The sequence below is a fragment of the Panthera tigris genome, chromosome B3 (assembly GCF_018350195.1).
Source record: "Panthera tigris isolate Pti1 chromosome B3, P.tigris_Pti1_mat1.1, whole genome shotgun sequence".
Lineage (NCBI taxonomy): Eukaryota > Metazoa > Chordata > Mammalia > Carnivora > Felidae > Panthera > Panthera tigris.
The window spans coordinates 10,713,524-10,733,232 of record NC_056665.1 but is presented as its reverse complement, the minus strand read 5'-3'; the positions used below and the strand labels follow the sequence as shown (position 1 = coordinate 10,733,232).

At 43.8% G+C, this 19,709-nt stretch overlaps 1 long non-coding RNA gene across 1 annotated transcript; it reads right to left on the bottom strand.

Annotated features, from left to right (window-relative positions):
- Positions 1–640: 640 nt before the first annotated feature.
- On the bottom strand, positions 641–12,926 carry LOC122239185. Its single transcript, XR_006218138.1, has 3 exons — positions 12,818–12,926; positions 1,395–1,450; positions 641–845 (listed from the first exon to the last, which is right to left on the bottom strand). It is a non-coding gene; the product is annotated as an uncharacterized LOC122239185 (long non-coding RNA).
- Between the last annotated feature and the right edge of the window lie 6,783 nt (positions 12,927–19,709).

Below are 19,709 nucleotides of genomic sequence, written 5' to 3'. Positions count from 1 at the left end.
AGGGAAGGAGGTGGTAAATTACTAAAACCAGCTTAAAGGAGGTAAATTTAGGCCCAATAAATATAAAGTTGATATGGGTCTTGTTATCCTAAGATGGTGAAAATGTAAATAGGTTTAAGGATGGCTGAGATAAATTTGTAAATGACAGTCCTCAAAGATGTTATTAAGGAAAATCGGTACATAGGAGAAATACATTCCTATCCTATTTATGGAATTTTGTCTAGTTTGCACATTTTTTTATCTCATCATTGATGAAATGGCTCTTCCTTGTCTCATACCAGTTTCTTAATGAGCAAGAGACCCTTTTGGCCTCCTGGCTTTGCTGGGGTTACTGGGGGCCCTGTGCACTGCCAGAGCGGACCCCCCTTTCCACAGTGTGCTCTGAGACTCTCATGTGGTCAAACATTCCGATCCCACAGCAAACCCTCAAGGCTAAAGCAATGCTTTAAAATTTTATTTCCTGCTGCAATCTCAGTGCTAGAAGGAATAACACGATATTCTATCAGCACACATTTATTTACCACTCAGACAAAATAGGCGAAATGTACATTTCAAGGGATTATCTGAAGATCGTAAAGAATCTCGGAGGCCACGGAGTCCGGTGGAATTCAATCTTTTTATTTTACAGGTGAGGATTCCGAGGGCCAACATTCCAGTCATCTACTGATGCGCAACAAAATACCTCCAAATTTAGTGGCTTACCACAACAATTTTGTTATAGCGCCTAAGGTTGTGAACCCTGCATCTGGGCAGGGATCAGCTGGGTGATTCTTCCGCTCCATGTGGTGATGGCTGGGACTACTAGGTGATATTTGTCTTGTGGAGGATCCTTTCTTCTCTCTAGACTTCAAACCAGACAATTCCCATTGAGCCACAGAGCATCTCCTCCAAGAGGAGTGGATCACTTACCAAACTCCTCCCCAAACATGTTTGCTAATGACCCAGGCTACGTCATGGGGTATGTGACAAAAGGTGACAAGGGACATTTTCTTGCCTTCAGTTCTACATTCTACTCGGTCTTGCTTCAAGTTCTTTTAAATAGGGTGAGCATCTGTTAGCTCTTAGCTGTTTTCTTGTTGTTATTTTCCCACACATCCTTTGTAGACTCACCTTCGCTCCTTTCTGGTGGATGAGTGACCTAACTTGCTGGGGACTCAAGAGCATTTGTCTTGCTTGGTATGTAGTCACGTTAGAAGGAAGTAAGGGACTTTGGGGCTGGATCTAAATGAGCTGGAGCTCTGCCATTCAAGCTAGCAGCTCTGGTGTATACAGTTTCCAAAATCACAGCTTCTGTTTACTGCTAGGCAGTGAAAAGGGGGACCAGGTGTGGGGGGACTGCAGCAGCCCAGGGTATCATTATTTCTGGACAAACCAGCCATCCTGATGAAGGGTACCTGATGTGAATCCGGCACTGGGTGCTTCTCGGTTCTTCTTGGCATCTTCTCACTTCCTTTCAAAGATAAAACGTGGGAAGCACATGCTGTTATAAGGTAATTTCCAGTGCAGACACTACAGAAAGCACATCAGTAAGTTACTGCTTTTCCCCTTAGTTCCACGTGGCTATGAACTTGATATTTAATTTACTTTCCCAGATCCACATTTTCATTTTCTATTCCTCCTGCCACCCCCAGAATGACAGAGAGACAGAAAGAAGCATCTGTAAGGATCTGCTGAACAGCAGATGCCTACTCAATGGGGCTGTTTGTTTACATTTTACAATAAAAAATTGATTGAAAGAGAGAGTTACTGAGGTTACTAGAAGGGGAATATGTTTGGCATCAGATTGGTCTGAGTTCAAATTCTAGCTCTGCCACTTACTTACCATGTAAACTTTAGCAACAACAACAAAAATATCTCTGAGCCTCAACGTTCTCATCTGCCAAATGGGCATACCAGTACCTGTGTCATAGGGTAATGTTAAGGACTACAGGAGATGACGAATGTGCAGGAGTATAATACATGCACAAGAACAGTCCTGCGAGTGAACCTGACATATAAAAACTCAAGGGGATATATTTTTGTTAATACAGAGTTAGAAATGTGAGGTCATAATAAACATATTTTTTCAGCATTTCACATTTTAGACACTGTGCTAGATTCCATGGGAACCACGTGACAAGCCAAGTTCCCAATCCTCAGGTAGTGGAGCAGGGGGAGAGGAGTGGAGGTCAGGAGGACCACAGGACAAGAAGACAATGACTTTTGGGGGGTGGGGTGTGTGCAAAGGTTCTCAGGGAGACCAGAACTGCAGTGGTAGGTGAAATGAAACCCTTTCATAACAAGAACAGGCGAGTTGCATAATGACACAACACAGCTCACCTTGAACTCTATCGGAGTTTTCATTTGACTTTGAATTTTGAATTCTCTATCAAAGGAAATCAGTGCTCTAGAAAAATTGCCAAGAAATTACAAAAAGAAGTCAGATTCCCAGGGGTGCCTGGGTGGCTCAGTTAGTTGAGCATCCAACTTCGGCTCAGGTCATGATCTCACAGCTCGTGAGTTTGAGCCCCGCGTTGGGCTCTGTGCTGACAGCTCAGAGCCTGGAGCCTGCTTCAGATTATGTGTCTTCCTCTCTCTCTGCCCCTAACCCACTTGCATTCTGTCTCTGTCTCTTTCAAAAATAAATAAACATTTAAAAATTTTTTAAATAAAAAAAAGAAGTCAAATTCCCAGAAATTCGGGAACCAGAAGCTGAGATAAATCTTTTTTGTTGGCCTGTTCAGGGATAAAAAAAATTAGAAATTTGGCAAAATTTAAAACATGTACAATGTGTTTTTAAAGTAATCTTTAATGATTATATTACATCAGAGGGTTTTTTCCCCATTTTAAAGTTTTGAATAATTTCAGACTTCAGATTATATTACATCAGAGGGTTTTTTCCCCATTTTAAAGTTTTGAATAATTTCAGACTTAGAGAAAAGTTGGAAAAATAGCACTTAAAATCCCTATACAACCTGCACCCTGGTTCCTCAAGTGTTAATTTTAACAACTTTGCTTTATTCTCTGTGTCTCCCTCTATCCTTTGTTTCTGAACTAGTTTGAAGGCATGTAGAAAGCATTATACCCCTTTACCTCTAAATACTTTAACATATATATCCAAAAAACAAGGGTATCCTCTAACATAACCACAGTACAATTATCAAAATCAGGAGGTTAACTTTAATATTCTACTATTAATTATCTCCAGGTATTAAAACCTCGTCAGTTGTCCCACTAATGTCAGAAAGAAAAACTTCTCTGGTCCAGGATCCAATTGGGTATCACACATTACATTTACATGCCCTGGCTCCTTAGTCTTTGACCCAAAGCAGTTCCCAGTCTTTCTTTGTCTTTCATGATTGGCATTTAAAAAGAAAATAGACTTTCTGTTTTAGAGCAGTTTCAGGTTCACAGGAAAATTGAGAGCAAGGTACAGAGATTTCTCATATACTTCCTACCCCTGCATATGACCAGCCTCTTCATTATCAACATCCCCCCAACAGTGTGGTACATTTGTTACAACTGATAAGCCTACGTTGACACATCATTATCACCCAGAGTCCATAGTTTAGGGTCCACTTCTGGTATTGAAAGTTCTGGGAGGCTGGACAGATGTGTAAAGATATGCATCTACTATTCATACATACAGAGTAGATTCATTGCCCTGAAATCCCCGTGTGCTCACCCTACTCATCCCTTCACCTCCCCACCCAGCTTTTGGGAACCATTGATCTTTTTACTCTCTCCATAGTTTTGCTTTTTCCAGAATGCTAGATAATTGGGCATATAAAATATGTAGCCTTTTCAGTCTGGCTTCTTTCACTTATTAATACGCACTTAAGTTTCCACCATGCCTTTTCAGGGCTTAATAGCTCATTTCTTTTTAGTGCTGAATAATATTCCATCGTCTGATGCATCACAGTTTATCTACACACTTACTGAAGGACATCTGAGTTGCTTCCAAACTTTGGCAGTTCTAAATAAAGCTGCTACCAACACCCCTGTGCACGTTTTTGTGTGGACATGTTTTCAACTCCTTTGGATAAACAGCAAGGAGTGCGATTGCTGAATCACATGTTAATAGCATGTTCGGTTTTATAAGAAACAGCCTGAGTGTCTTCCAAAGTGACCCTACGAATTCTCACTTCCACCAGCAACGAATGAGAGCTCTTGTCACTCTGCACCCTCACCAACATTTAGTGTTGCCAGGGTTCCGGACTCGGGCCATCGTAATAGGTACGTAGTGTTAGCTCATTGTTGCTTTAATTTGCAATTGTGTGTGTATGTGTGTGTGTGTGTGTTTGTGACTTAAGATGTGAAGCATCTTTTCATCTGCTCATTTCCACCTGTATATTTTCTTTGGTGAATGATGGGCATTTTTGAAGAGTACATACAAGCCTTTTGTAGAATGTCCCCAATTGGTTTTGTTGAACATTTCCTCGTGTTTAGATTCGTGGTGTAGATTTTCATCAGGGATACACAGGAGTGTTATGCTTATTCTTCAGTACATCATATCGGTGGTCACATGGTGATGATTTCTCTCATTATCAATGATGCTGACCTGGACCACTAGGTTAAGGTGATACCCGCCAGGTGTCTCCACTGAGAAGGTATTTTTCCTCCTTTGTAATTAAACAGTATCTTGTAAGGGGATACATTGCAAATACGCACATGTGCCATTTCTTGCCACATTTTCCCCCACTAGTTTTGGCAGCCTTGATGATTCCTATACAATTATTACCGTAGTTGCTGCCAAATGGCAAGATTCTAATTGTTATTTCTACATTTTACTGGAATTTTTCTGGGAGAGCTTCTCTTCTGCAACATGGTCTTATTTATTAGTTTACATGATCATCTCAGTGAAGGCTGATGGGTTCCTATTTTATTCTATAGGTTACTATACTTACTTATTTTGTGGCTCCAATTATCCCATAGTTGATTAGCGGAAGCACTCTCAAGTTAGCTTCTGGATCCCCTTTAACAAGATACTCATTTTGTATTCTATTCGCCCAGCCCTGGAATCAGACATTTTCCCAAGGAGCCCCGGTTCATTTTATTAGAAAAAAAGTGTGTTGGTTAACTCTAATGTATGGTTTATGCTTTTTCTTTTTTGGCTATAACTCATCATCTATTATAGTTAAGGCACTGAATGTGTTCCTGGAGACTAAAGATGTGATTCTTTACCCCAAGGAGTTTCTTACTAAAGGAAAGATAAGGCAAACACACAAATCCCCATATAAGATAAAGTGATGCATCACAAGAGGCTAAACATGAGGTGCTGTATGAGGCTGAAAAGGGGAAGATCCCTGCAGGCTGTGAAGACTTAGGAAGGTTCCACAAGTAGTATCTGAGCTCTATGGGAGGACTTAAATAGGGAGTAAATGAGGAAGACATGGAAACGGGATCCGGTGGAGACAGATTGCTCATTACTGACACAGCAGATAAAAATTTGCGGAATTTACCTGTAACTATTTTAAAGCTGTACCTCTTGTAAAATTTGGAAGATTTGCAGTTGCCTCCTCTATTTTAAAGTAATTTCTGATATCACAAAGCAGGTGGACAGATTTCTTTTGCATGGAATGTCAAGGAGGTGGGGGTCAGGGGTTTCTCCTCAGGCCTGATGTAGACCTGTCCCTGGGCCTGGCCCAAAGCAGAGCCTGCTCTGATCAGTTTCTGGAATCAGGCAGGGCCAGAGGGCCCTGTCTCACTTCACTCCAGCCCCTCTTGGCTCCTCCGGGAAGCCCCGGCTGTGGCACTGAATACAGCTCTGTCCTCAGATGTTGCTGGGCTTTGCCTGGATGTATGGTCCCATTGGGGCCTCCATTTTTGCTCTGAGTCTGAGGTCCTGGTTCAAGGGTCTGTTGCAAAGAATAAAGGAATGTTCAAGAAAACACATGGTAAAGCATGTGAATTTTTAAAGTATGTGTCTCCTGCCATATTTGTGCTACAAAATTATCCTTTGTGTATCTGAAATTCAAATTTAACTGGGCATCCTGCATTTTATCAGGAACCCACACTGTCGGGAAGCAGAAGTCAGTACTGACCTCCTGCCCCATGATACCTCCCTCCTAAGTGCCCAGAGCAGCCAGCAACCCTTCTGGAATGCCCAGCAGATCACACCCTGCTTGCTCAATAATTGTGCGGTGTGAGATTGGTGGGTAAATTGGACATTGTGGGAATTTACAATCAGATGGTTCATACAAACACCATGAGACAAATTACCCATATTAGTTTTTATTTAAACTATAATTGAATATGTGAATAGAAAATTAGTATAATGTATCGATACCATCTGGTGCTCCAATCTTATACCCGTTTTTTCATCCATCTTAATTTAAACAGGACTGAATTTTTTCCCTACACATTATTTTATTTCATTAATTACTCTGTTGTCATTTAGATGCCATTGCGTTGCCCATCATCATGAATGCATTTAATAATTTGTAGACAACAGAACAGGTGTGTTGCCTTCAACAAGCCAGTGTTTTTCCTAGCGATACAGATGCTGACCCTTGATAGTCACCCCCATCCCAAGATTGAGCAATTTCCAATATAACATGGCATTCTCCAGAAGCGTATATAAATAGTTCAAGTTCATCACTGATGTATTCTTTCCGTACCTCCTTGTTAACTGCCTACTATGTGCCAGGCATTAACTGGGCACAGTGTGATTCAATAAGGCACAATGGCAGTGCTCTGGGGACACACAGAAAAGGGTCCCTGATATGTAGAAAGAAGGGAAATGGGTAAAGAGAGAAATAAGCAAAGGACATTCAGCCGGAGAAATGGTCAGAGAGGCAGCAGGGAAAGGCGCTTAACACAATCCTGTTTTCTAGCCCAGTTGTTGAGCTAAGAGTACGATAGACTAATATGGGACTTTCTGGTTTAAGAGCACATCCACAGACACACACACACGTGCTTGCACTGTGCAAAGAGTAGTGTGAGGTTGTCTTTAAGGGCAAGGAAGCCCAGAGGAACGGAGAGAAGAGGCAGGTGGGATCTGGATCCTTGGAGCTCACCGAGGATAGCGGAGAGGTGAGAAACAGCCAGCCTGACTGGTTGGAGGTCTCCGCTTACAGGTGGGTTTTTCCTTTGTGTTTATCTCTATTTTCTGAGTTTTATGCCTTAAACTTGTGTTGCTCTGGTGTCATTCCTTAAAAGGCATTTTTATCAACATGCAAATCAAAACCACAGTGAGGTTATCACCTCGCATCTGTCAGAATGGCTAAAAATCAAAAACACAAGAAACAACAGGTGTTGGCAAGGACGGGGAGAGAGAGGAACCCTTGTGTCCTGTTGGTGGGAATGCAAAGTGGTGTAGCCATGGTGGAAAACAGTGTGGAGGTTCCTCAAAAAATTAAAAATAGAAACACCATAGGATCCAGTATTTCCAATAGTGGGTATTTATCCAAAGAAAACAAACAAGCTAATTTGAAAAGATACATGCACGCCGACGTTTATTGCAGCATTATTTACAATAGCCAAGATACGGAAGCAGCCCAAGTGTCTATCCATAGATGAATGGATAAAGAAGTTGTGGTGTATACACAATGGAGTATCACTCAGCCATAAAAAAGAGTGAGAGCTTACCATCTGCAACAACATGGATGGATCTAGAGCATATTATACTAAGTGAAATCAGTCAGTCAGAGAAAGGCAAATACCGTATGATTTCACTCATCCACTGAATTTACGAAACAAAACAAATGAAGAAAGGAAAAAGAGACAAACCAAAACCCAGACTCTTAGATGTAGAGAACAGACCAGAAGGCAAGTGGTTGGGCAGGTGGGGGAAATAGGTAACGGAAATTAAGAGTACACCGAATCATGAGAGCACTAAGTAACGTATAGAACTATTGAATCACTGTGTTGTACACCTGAAACTAACATAACCCTGTGTGTTACTTATACTGGAATTAAAAAAAAATTAAGGTATTTTTATGAGACAGAGAAAGGCTATCTATACAAATGTTCCAGATTAAAGGGGGGTAGAGACATGTAACCGGCTGCACAGCCTGACCCTAGGCTGTGTCCCAGAGCAGAGGGGGAAATGCTGTGAAGGTCAGAGCCAGGTCAGCCGACGGAGCTGGATTAAACTATTGGATCCTGTTGAATTCATGCAGTTGGTCACTGTGCTGTAGTTATACAAGGGAATACCCTTATTCTTAGGAAATACCGGTATTAAGGATCATGATGTATGTACCTTATTCTCAAGTGGTCAAAGTATTTTTTGCATATATTTACTGCAAAGCTTACCTATTTAGAGAAAGAGAATGAGAGAGAGTGCAAATGCCAAATGATGAAGCAAATAAGGTACAATTCGACCACAGATAAATCAGGTGAGGGATATACACGCGTGCTCTCTGTGTTATTTTCGTTCTGGCCACTTCTCTGGATGTTTGAGATTATTCTCAAAAAGCACTTTGACACATCATCACTGTGGTCCTCACAGCTAAGTAACACAGCCTTACTTATTATCCCCATGATACAGGTGAAGGCGCCACGAGGACATATGCAGAGTCACACAGCCAGTAGGTGACAGGCTGAGGAGCAGAGCCCAGGGTTTCATGACACAAAGCTTGTGTGCACCTCCTCAGTCTACTCAGACAGCCACATAGCTGACTTTATTTAGGTGCATGGGAAGGGGGATTGGTTTTTTTGGAGAACTTTTGCCAATGACACACACAGTGCCTCAGGTCTGCCCTGGGGGAGGCGTCATCCGCATTCTGTATCAACCCTCTCCATCTCTCCGTGGGCAGCCTCCCGCTGGCCGGACATCCTGCACTCTCCTCCCATCTGTGGAACTTCTGTCCCATGCAGACAGACTCCCTTACACGGTTCATCTCTCTCTAAATGTCCTTTTGTGCTCATCACCTTACAGGAAACCCGACTCTGCTGAGATGGCATGGCTCCCCTGCCTCTGTCCCTCGTGCAGACCTCAGGGTCGGGATTTGGGTCTGAATTTTCCTTACCCCCCAGTGTCTGCTCCCTCCTCTAAGTTCTCCACCTTGTGTAAAAATCGTTGCTCTTCTGAGACTTGATCGGTTTGGCTAAATCATTGTATGCCAACCTCCTCATTTTTTTCAGAGTGGCTGGTTGGCCACTTTCCCTCATTTTCTAAAGTTTGACATCTGGTTTACCATATTCCTCTTCTGCAAATCCTACCATTATTATTCATGACATCAGTCTTCCACACATGGCATGTCCAAAGCTCTGGCCTTTTCCTTGACCACCTCTTCTCCAGTGACATGTATCTTCACTGCACTTCCTCTACTCGCCCCAGACCTTCCTATTGCACAAACCACTTGTTCCAGGCAGGGATATTGGTTGTAAACCACAGAAATCAATCTCATCCACTAAAACAGATGGAGCTGCCACTCATCCACTAAAACAGTGTACAGAGTGACAGGGAAAACCAGAACACCAAGTCAGAAAACTGTCAGGGCTCAAGCAGTTCTGGACAGCTAGGAGCACGGGCTGGTCCCTGGTCCTGGGACCCAAATCATAGACCATTGCCCTGTAACTGGCATTGCTGGCCCCCCTGTAAGCACACCACTGGACTTAGCTCTACACTCACTCAAGTAATCACCCACTGTCCCCTCTTCTTGGCTGCCCTCCTTCGGGAGTAAGGGTCTGGGTGAGAGTTCTTGATTATCCAAGCATAGCTCATGTGTGCACTCCTTCCTAACTCTAGGGACCTGGGAAGAGAAAAATGTCTTTCGACTGTGCAGCCTCCCCTGTAAGGACAGGGCTGTGTTATGGTCTGGATGCATGTATCCCGCAATGATTAGTGCCCATATTAGAAAAGGAAGAGAGAAAGATCTCTCTGTCTGCCCATGCTTGGGCACCAAGGAAAAACCACATGAGCACACACATACAGCAAGAAGGCAGCAGTCTGAACGCCAGAAAGAAGGTTCCCACCAGAACATGACCATACCAGCAGCTTCACCTCGACTTCCAGCCTCCAGGACTGGGAGGAAATAAATATCTGTTGTTTAAGCCACTCAGTCCATGGTATTTTGTTGTAGCTGAATGAGCAGAATAAGGCAAGCAGAGTAAGTCCCACGTCTGTGATCATCCTAAATGGGAAGGGCATGGGCTACTGAGAAACCAAAATCAACAACGTCCCACACTGTACGTCTGCTGTCTGCTTGGCGACCCTGCATTTTCTCGTACTCTTCTCATGATTACCTTTCAAAACAAAGCTCTCCCCTTGCTACTTGCCACTCACTTTTATATGTTGAAAACTCATTCACTCCCCCACTGTCCAACCAAGGGGACATCACACACATCCCTCCTAGAGGCTAAAGCGTCCGGCTCTGAGTCCAGGGTTTCTGGACAATGTCTGCTCCCCCTGATTCTCCCTTGATCCAGTCTCAATATTTTGAAACTGTAAACCATTACAACCTATAAACAATAGTGTGAGGGGGAAACAAATGGATGGAATGAAAGAAATAGCAGTTAAAATTTATGTTTGTATGTGTGTTTATATGTATATACTTTGTGTGTGGATATATTATATATATTATAATATTAACTTAAATTTATATCAATATATTAATATAAATATATAGTTGTTAATATATAATATAATATGAATATATTTGTATTAATTATAAATTTATATCAATTCTATTAACCTATAATATGTTAATTTACATTAATCTATACTATTAATTTATATTAATAATATATTATATATATATATATATATAATAATATCAGAGAAGGCCATGACCTTTGTATTGCAACTGGTTTCAAGGCCATAGTTGATATATGCAACTCTCTCCAATATCCTATGCTTTCCTTGTTCCCTAGACTTTCACACCCCACCATGGTGATTGGAAATGTTTGCCTAGTGAGATGACGCCAACCTTCCTTCCCAGAGGATATGAGCCCTTGGTGGTCTTACTCATTAGCATCATGGGAGTGGCTGAACTAAGAGACACCCAGTGGAACACCTGTGTTCTATTTATAACTCTTCCCATTCGGCTGCTTAAATCAACACTCTTTCCTCTTGGTGGGATTAAGGTTCTCAGCCAACACTCTAGTGCCCATTTTTGCTGATGGGTTGAATGGCATGAGGAGCTCCTTGGGACTCCAAGATGGCAAAGCAAGATTTTTGCTAGTGAATCATTAGGTTTAATTGTGTCATGTTCCCCCTCAATTCTAGACCTTGTAATGGACCTTTGTAATATTCCTGAAAGGCTATATTACAAATTTGTTCTGAGCATATTCTTTATTCTGCAAGGCTTCATCCCCTCCAAGGAAGGTATTATTTCTTAGTTGGATCAGAAGAGTGGTTACACACACACACACACACACACACACACACACACTAATATACAATGACATGTACAGGTAATTAGCAGAAGTGCGACTAGCAGAGAAAAGAAATTAAAATTCAGAATGTATCTCTTCCACTGAGAAGGAATTTATGTCTCTGCATGGTGGAAGGGGGTTGATGGAACCAACCAGCCACCAGGTGCCAAGATGGTCCTCCAAGATACTATACTAAAGGCTTGGAGTTAGTTGTTGTTGTTGAAAGTTGGCCACTCGGCAATGGGATAGCCAAATAAGCTTACACAAAGAGGGACCCATGTTGTCAGGCCCATGTGTGGCCCTGGGGAAGAAGGCTGGTGGATGGATATTCCCAGACTGAGTCAGTTTTCCCTCCTGATTAGTGAGAAGTCACTATGTGGTGGCTTTCATATGAGATTCAGATATTTTTGCATTCTGGGGCCATTCCAAAATTTCCACAGACCTCTTTCCTGAGAGTCTTTGTCACTGATGCTCTAGTATTACTTCTTCCAAGTCCCTGACCAACTGATCAAACCATTAACCACTGCCCATGACCAAGTATAAATACTCAAGCTTGCTCCTCTTACAGATAAAATGGCGAAGAAGACAGGCTGTTAAATTGTGTTTGCTGAGCCAGTTTTCCTTCTATGTTTCTTCAGGACCATTCTTGAGTAAGCTTAACATCGTATCAGTTAATGTGGACCATTGTTAGGATGCCACACAGAGCCATCCAAAACACAGGCTTAATTTTCTTCCTCAGTCAAGTGGCATAGGGACCCATCTATGAAGGCACAGGTGTGGGCTGAGGGAAAGGCAGACCCTGTGCTGATATGTGTTACGCCTGCATAGCTCAGAGCACCTGGGATTCTCATTTTTTTCTCCTGAGAGAGAGAGAGGGAGATTGCACAGGCAGGGGAGGAGCAGAGAGAGCGGAAGAGAGAATCCCAAGCAGGCTTGCACTCTCAGCATAGAGCCTGAGATGGGGCTCTATCACATGAACCACGAGATCATGACCTGAGCCAAAATCAAGAGTCAGACACTTAACCAACTGATCCACTCAGGTGCCCCTGGGCTTCTCACATTAAAGGATGTATAGGATACCTAGTTGATATATGTGTCCATGTGCATATTTTCCATACATGTATGTATATAATTCTTACACACATGCCTGTATTATCCCAAATCTTATAAGCTTTTGGAAGGGCAGCCACCTTTCTATCATTCTTTCCATCATTCCCAGCCACCATCTTTAGCATCCAACACAATGCCTAGTCATAGTTGTGTGGTTGTTATATTTGACAAATAAAAATACAGGACATCCTGTTAAATTTGAATTGCAGGCAAATGATAAATTATTTTTAGTATGAATACATCCTGTGTGATATTTAGGACCTCTTTATACTAAAAAATGTGTTATTCATCTGAAATTCAAATTAACCTGGCTTCCTGTATTGTATCTGGAAACCTTAAGAGTAGGTTCTCAATAAATATTTGTTGCATTCATGAATAAATAAATGAAGGAAATAATGAGATTTACCTAGGACTTTCATATGTCCTCCTCACCTCTTTGGACTTTTCTGTAGCTACATAATAGATTGAAGTGCCAGCGTTTTCTCTCTGCAGCTGCTACAGATGGCCACCTCTACCCCAATGGAAAGTTGTCCTAGTGGAGCCAGAGAACATAAAATGTCAGGGTTCAAGTGTGAGATGGGGAAGTTGGGGGAGAATCGCTGCGAAACCAATGGTTTCTCCTTTGTGTAGTCTACCTGTGGGCACAGGGGTTGGGAGGGAGTCTGAGAGTTGATCCTGAAAAGATGATGCTTATTTTCTGACCTGGTTGAATACTGGGCTCAGAGAAATGATAGAATTCCTGGATAGATCAAGAGATCCAAGAATAGAGGAAACTGCTTTCCAGCTCTCTGTCCATTTCCCTGGGAGACTGGATTCATCGGCTATTGTTAAGTAACAAATAGTCTCAGAATCTTTTGACATATGGCACTGGGCATCTATTTTTGCTCATAGGTTTGCAGATTGGTTATGGTGTCCCTGTTTCAGACTGCAGGTTTCCTTCATGGGTTGTAGTCAGGAGCCCGGGCCGGGGGACTCATGGCAGGATCAGGAAAGTCCCAGAATGATGAGCAGAAGCGTGCAATGACTCTTCAGGCCTGGATTCAGAACTCAGACACTGCCTACATGCCATTTGGCCAAAACAATACAGGGCCAAGCTCAACTCAGCATCAATGGTGAAGAGGTAACCTCCTTGTACTCCTTGTATGGGGTGACAGCTCACTGGATAATAACTGAATTTCCCACCAGGACTGTAAACTCTATGAGAGTCACACAGGGTGTTGAAATAGAAGAGGTAAGGCCGCCTCTCTGAGACCTTGAATCCTCTCCTGAATAGAAGGAGCAGAAATATTGTATGTGCTCACAAATATTTGCAGCGTCTTGGCAGCTCTCCCATAGGCCGTGGGCTACCTAGCACCCGCGTGCGCACGTTAGGTGTAACAGTCACCAGTTGCTGAAGGCTTGATGGGTGCCATTGTTTGGTCTCAGTTAATCCTTCCAATCATCTAATAACATAGAGAGTATTCTTTCTGATTGGTATATAAGAAGGCTGAGGCTGGTAAGCGGAGTAATTAGCCCAGGGAGCCTGGTGAGACCAGAAGAGCTGGTGTCAGAACCCCAGTGAGTCTGGGTACAAGGCCTGTGCCTTTTCACTGCTCTGCCCGGTAGTATGTGAATTCCAGTCTCCTCTCTTTCACAGTCGTTCTCTTCTGTCTTCTTCCAGGGGCTGCTGAGAGCGCTCAGGAATCAGCTTCTAGCCACAGCTGTGCAAAGTCCAGGAGGAGAGATTTATAGAGTGAATTAAGCAGCTTTCCAAGTAGGAGTTTGGTAAAGGATTCACAACCAAGACCAGTGGGGTCCAGAAAAAGTCTCTGCCAAGAGGTTTTGAGAACGCACAGCTTGCCTGCCTCCAGCAAAGACCCCACGGGGTCCTGGAAAAGGGGAAGAGGACTAGGGCCCTGGGGCCTGGCCCCAGACAGGGATGGCGGGCTCCAGCCACGGCCTTCGAGATTGACCACCTCCAGCAACACTCTGTTTATCAGGCTCCTGGCTCTGCACTTGGCTTTGTTAGCCACTGCTGAGTCAGTAGGGGGAGTATTTAATTAAAATCACTGTAGTGCTGCGAAATGAGAGATTGGGAAGACGGCCAAGCTCTGCAGCCCTTCCCGCTAGCTTGGCCTTCTGTGTGGAGCCCCACTGCCAGGCCTGGGGCCTGTGACTGTCCCTCTGACCCCTCTCCTGTGAGGGGCATGGCCTGCCGTGAACCTCCAACCTTCAGAGGGGGGCGCTGGAGCTCGTAGAGCTCCACGTGGATGGAGGATACGCAGCTTCTGTTTTATCCAATAATCATGTGCCGAGGCTGGTGGCAGTGGTGGGAAGCAGGGGTGTGACGTTACCGGCTTGCATCATGGACCAAACCCTACTTCCAAGGAGTGACGTGCATGGGGTCAGACGTGGATGGAGAACCAAAGTACCCTTTCATTAGGACGTAGCTGGGACTGCGGCCCAGACACCGCCAATGGGCTCTCTGGGAAGCTGGGCCCGAGCAGGTGGCCTAGGCTAACGTGAAAGGGTGCTGCTCGCTTCCTGGGCCCAAGAATCTGGGACTCGGTGATTGCACAGCAAGCCTGTGGGAGAGGCGAGAGTGCCTGGGCATGTGTGTCCTGGAAGAGAGGAGAGAACTCAGCTGGGGGATGTGTTCAGGGAACCAGCCAACTAAGGTAACTGAATGAGTGTAAGATGGGGAAGAGGCTCGAACCATAAGGTGTCACTGCAATGTGCCGGACACGCGGGCTGCCCGAAGTATGAGCTGTGTGTGTGGAATACAAGGCAGAGAAGGAGGTGGGGCAGTGAGGGGCAGGAAGTTCCAATCCCTTCCCTCCACTGCTGGCCCACACCTGCCGTGCTCCAGACCGCAGGTCCACTCTGAGCGCTCAAATGTGAATAAAGCCCAACGTCTGCCTTCAAGCAACTGACTTTCTATCACAGGAGGTAGATGCTTTTTCAAGTCGTGATGAAAAAACTCATGGTTTGGGGAAGATTGCCCTCATCTCCTTTCTGTACTGGTTCCCTCCTCTCCTACCTGCTTAGCTGAGAGAGTGCTGGTAAGAGGTACTCAATACTCAAGGTTCAGGACTTATGCACAGGACTGATGGGAATAATTCTGACCCCCAAGGGGAGGCAAGAAACCAGCCAGCAGTTACCTTGATGCTTTTGTACATTTCTAATCCTGAAGAGCTTGTTGTTAAACTGCCTCTTGAGTCTAACCAGCCTTAAGATTGTGCATAGACTATTTCCAGGAGGGTCTATCCCCAGATGTTCCTCTTTCTTCTCCCAAATCCACTTATCCTCAGCTTGTGCCAACTGGTTGGAATAAAAAAGAAAGAGAGATGGCTTTTGCAGGAAAACAAAAGGGTCCTGTGCAAAGGTCCTGGGGCTTGAATGTTAAGTATCCTCATCACTCTCTCAGCTAAGGGTGGATTTGGGGGGATGGTCCTCCTTGGTGCTCAGACTGCATCCTGAGTCTAACTTCCTAACATTCATTGTGGTCTACTGTTACGTTGTCCTCCATGTCCATTTTTCCCACCTGGCCATGAGCTCCCATTTAGTACCTGGTGGAAAGTACATGCTCAATGGGTACCTGTTGAAGCAATGTAAGGCTGATAGAGTTAGAAGTGGGTCCAAGTAATAAGAAGCATAGAGGAGGCGGGACCTTTCTGCTATGGTAAGAAAAATCCAGAAAGCTTCATGGAGGAAGTGACTTTTGAGCTGGGCTCAGTACCTCCAGTATTTACTAACTGACCTTATGAACCTCAATCCTTTCATTTGTAAAATGGAAATCATAAGTTCGGGGTGGGGGGTGGTAATTCAATATGAATGTGAGAATCTAGGGCAGAACCTGGTACACGGTAGATGCTCAAAACCATGATAGTTGTTTTTATTAAAAATGTATACATTACAAGGTATTCAATGTAACACAGGGTGTGCTGGGTAGAGGAGGTGGGACACGATGAAAACAGGGTCTAGAAAGGTGGCTTGAGTCCTGTTGACAGAGGTTACCCGGCCAACCCAAAGAATTTGGCCTCGTTTCTGGAAACAGGCTCGTGGTACCAGCGTGAGGCTCTGAGCACAGTCTCTGTGGTCAAATTCTAGCTCTGGCTTGATCTCTTGGTAGCTGTGTGAATGGAGCACTCTACTTAAGCATTGTAAACCTCAGTTTCTTCCTCAATAAAATGGAGATAATAAAAGTATACTGATTCTCTAGAGCTGCTGTAACAAACTATCACCAGCTTGGTGACTAGAACCAACATATTTATTCTCTCACAGTTAAGGAGGCCAGAAATCTGAAATCAAAGTGTTGGCAGAATCGTGCTTCCTCTGAGAAGCTCTGGAGGAGAATCCTTCCCTACATCTTCCAGGTGATTTCAGGTGGCTCCAGGTGGCTCCTGGTGGCTCCTGGCTTGTGGCTGCAGAACCCAGATCTCTGCCTCTGTCCTCACATGGCCTCTCTTCTGTGTTTGGGTCTTTTCTGCTCTTTTAATGGTACTTTCAAGATTTAAGGTCCACAGGGGTAATTCGGGGTGACCTCATCTCAAGGTCCTTAATCTGATCACGTCTGTAAAGACCCTCTGTTCAAGGTCACATTCACAGATTCTGGGAGGTGGACACATCTGTTTGGGGAGCCACCATTCAACCCATCACAAAGAGTGCATGAAAATGAGACCTGCAAAGTTTCAGTAAACTTTACCGCGTGAAACTTGACCGCGTGAAACTGCGGACACTCTCGTGCACGCGTTTTGCGCGTATGGTGTGCACGAGAGTGTCAGCAGTTTCACACGGTAAAGGAAATTTTCAACTTTGAATGTTTGTGGGCCCTGCTCCTGGGCTGCCAGAAAAGCTATACCTTAACTTTTAACCAAGGTCAAAATGACTCGGCAAGACCTCCCAGCACGGGCTCTGTCTCTGCCCTGAGCACACACTGTACATCTGGGAAGAACAAAGGAACCCAAAAGGAGCGTTCCAAACCTAAAGATGAGGAAAACAAAAAAGACCTCCCTGGCTCCCGTAAGATTAAAGTCACACAACTTTGCACACACAAAAAAAACGTAAGTTACAGCCTGTAGCTTTCTGCAATGCCTTTCGTCATGGTGATTTGTAACTCTTTATGTAAAAAATATAGATATCCCGTGAGCACTCTCTTCTTTGTGAAGACTGTGCCTCCCGGACACCTGCCCTAATGGACTCGAATAAAAACGCTTTTGCTTCCTCTTTAAAATGTTTACAAAAGGCTTGTTCATGTGAGCATCTACCTGCTAATGGAATACAGGTCATGGTGGATGCGTCTCTGGGAATTCTGCTGCATAGTCCACAGATAGGCACTATCCTAGGGTCTGTTCCTAGACCACATTGGCTGGTTGTTTCCATTGTTGCTTGGCCTTCCTTCTCCTCCCGATGGCCATCTCACTTTCTAGTTATTCTTCACGGTGCCTGATTGCCTGGTCTTCATCTTTGCTCAGTCATGAAGACTGTCATGATGGCATCCCCAGGCCCCTACCAATATTTGAATTCAGGCACTAACAAACATCACCGGGGAGGCATGGGAAGAAGGTGGGTTCAAGAAGACCTGCATGAATTCCAGCCCTGTAACCTTTCTGTGCCTCAGTTTCCTCACCAGGAAAATGGACACCTTATTCCAACCTTGAAGACGATTGCAAGGAACGAACTGAAATTATCTGTTATGTCACTTCAGATTCAGTCTTGTGCCTCTTAATCCACTTACCCACAGTGTGTCTATTTTTAAATATACCCTTCCAGAGAATATAATTCAGGCTTTCAATTCACTGGGGAAAAAAATCCCGGGATTTCATCAGGTTAAAACCAATATTTCATCCGTTTAATGTTTTGTTAAGATTGATAATATATTTCTTTTTCTTGAAGTTTATTTATTTATTTTGAGAGAAAGAGAGAGGGGGAAAAAACAGGAGTGGGGGAGGGACAGAGAGAGAGGGAGAGACACAATCCCAAGCAGGCTCTACAGGGTCAGTGCAGACCCCAACACGGGGCTCGAGCTCATGAACGGCGAGATCATGACCTGAGCCGCGATCAAGAATTGGATGCTTAGGGGTGCCTGGGTGGCTCAGTCGATTAAGCATCCAACTCTTGGTTTTGGCTCAGATCATGATCTCAGAGTTTTGTGGGTTCAAGGCCCCCCCATTGGGCTCTGAGCGCTGACAGAGCAAAGCCTGCTTGGGATTCTCTCTGTCTCTGTCTCTCTCTGCCCCTCCCCAACTTGGCTATCTCTGTGTCTGTCAAAATAAATAAATAAACTCAAAAAAAAAAAAAAGAAAGAAAGAAAGAAAGAAAGAAAGAAAGAAAGAAAGAAAGAAAGAAAGAAATTGGACCCTTAACCAACTGAGCCCCCACGTGCCCCGACAAGCTATTTCTATCTGCTTTTTTTATTAATCACCAAAGAGAAAAAATTCCCATAGTATTGTGTGTTTAGCTTACCCTATTTATCCAGAACTGAGATAAGTAAATACGGTAGCAAATTGGACACTAAACCACTGGTCAAAATCACAGCAGTTGCCTCTGGACACCTTGTGTTTGGACATATTGACATTTCATTTAAGCCTTAAGTGGCTCATCTCTTAAGTGAAAGTACAAATGAATACTATACTTACTGAGCTTTAAAAAATGCCATTTCCTTCTCTTCTTCAATGCTGGACAAAACAGTGTGCCACTAGAGTTCCCCGGGAGAAAATGAACCATTCTCAACAAGGAAAGTAGAGTGTGCTGCTTTGTATATAATCTGCAATCTGTGCGTCAACGGTATTAGAGCTTTTAATTCCTGGTTGGACTACAGTAGAAGCAAGAGCAATTAGATGTCCATTTTCCTTATTCTCTGTGTTGGAGGTTTGGGGAGGGCTATGCCACTGAGGAGCGCTTCTCTGATTTCAGAAACACAGTTCCCACAAAGGACAGCTCTTCAGTAGAAGCTGGAAAGCACTTTTAGCCTTGTGGCTTTTTCACTCCTTGAGTGGTTTTGTTTTATTTTTCTTTTACACTTATTTTGTTATTTTATTTTTTATTTTTTTAATATGAAATGTATTGTCAGGTTGGTTTCCATACAACACCCAGGGCTCCTCCTGACAGGTGCCCTCCTCCATGCCCATCACCCACCCTCCCCTCCCTCCCAGCCCCCATCAACCCTCAGTTTATTCTCAGTTTTTAAGTCTCTTATGCTTTCGCTCCCTCCCTCTCTGACTTTTTTTTCTTTCCGTTTTATTATTTTTTTAAGTTTATTTATTTTTGTGAGACAGAGAGACAGAGCATGAGCGGGGGAGGGGTAGAGAGAGAGGGAG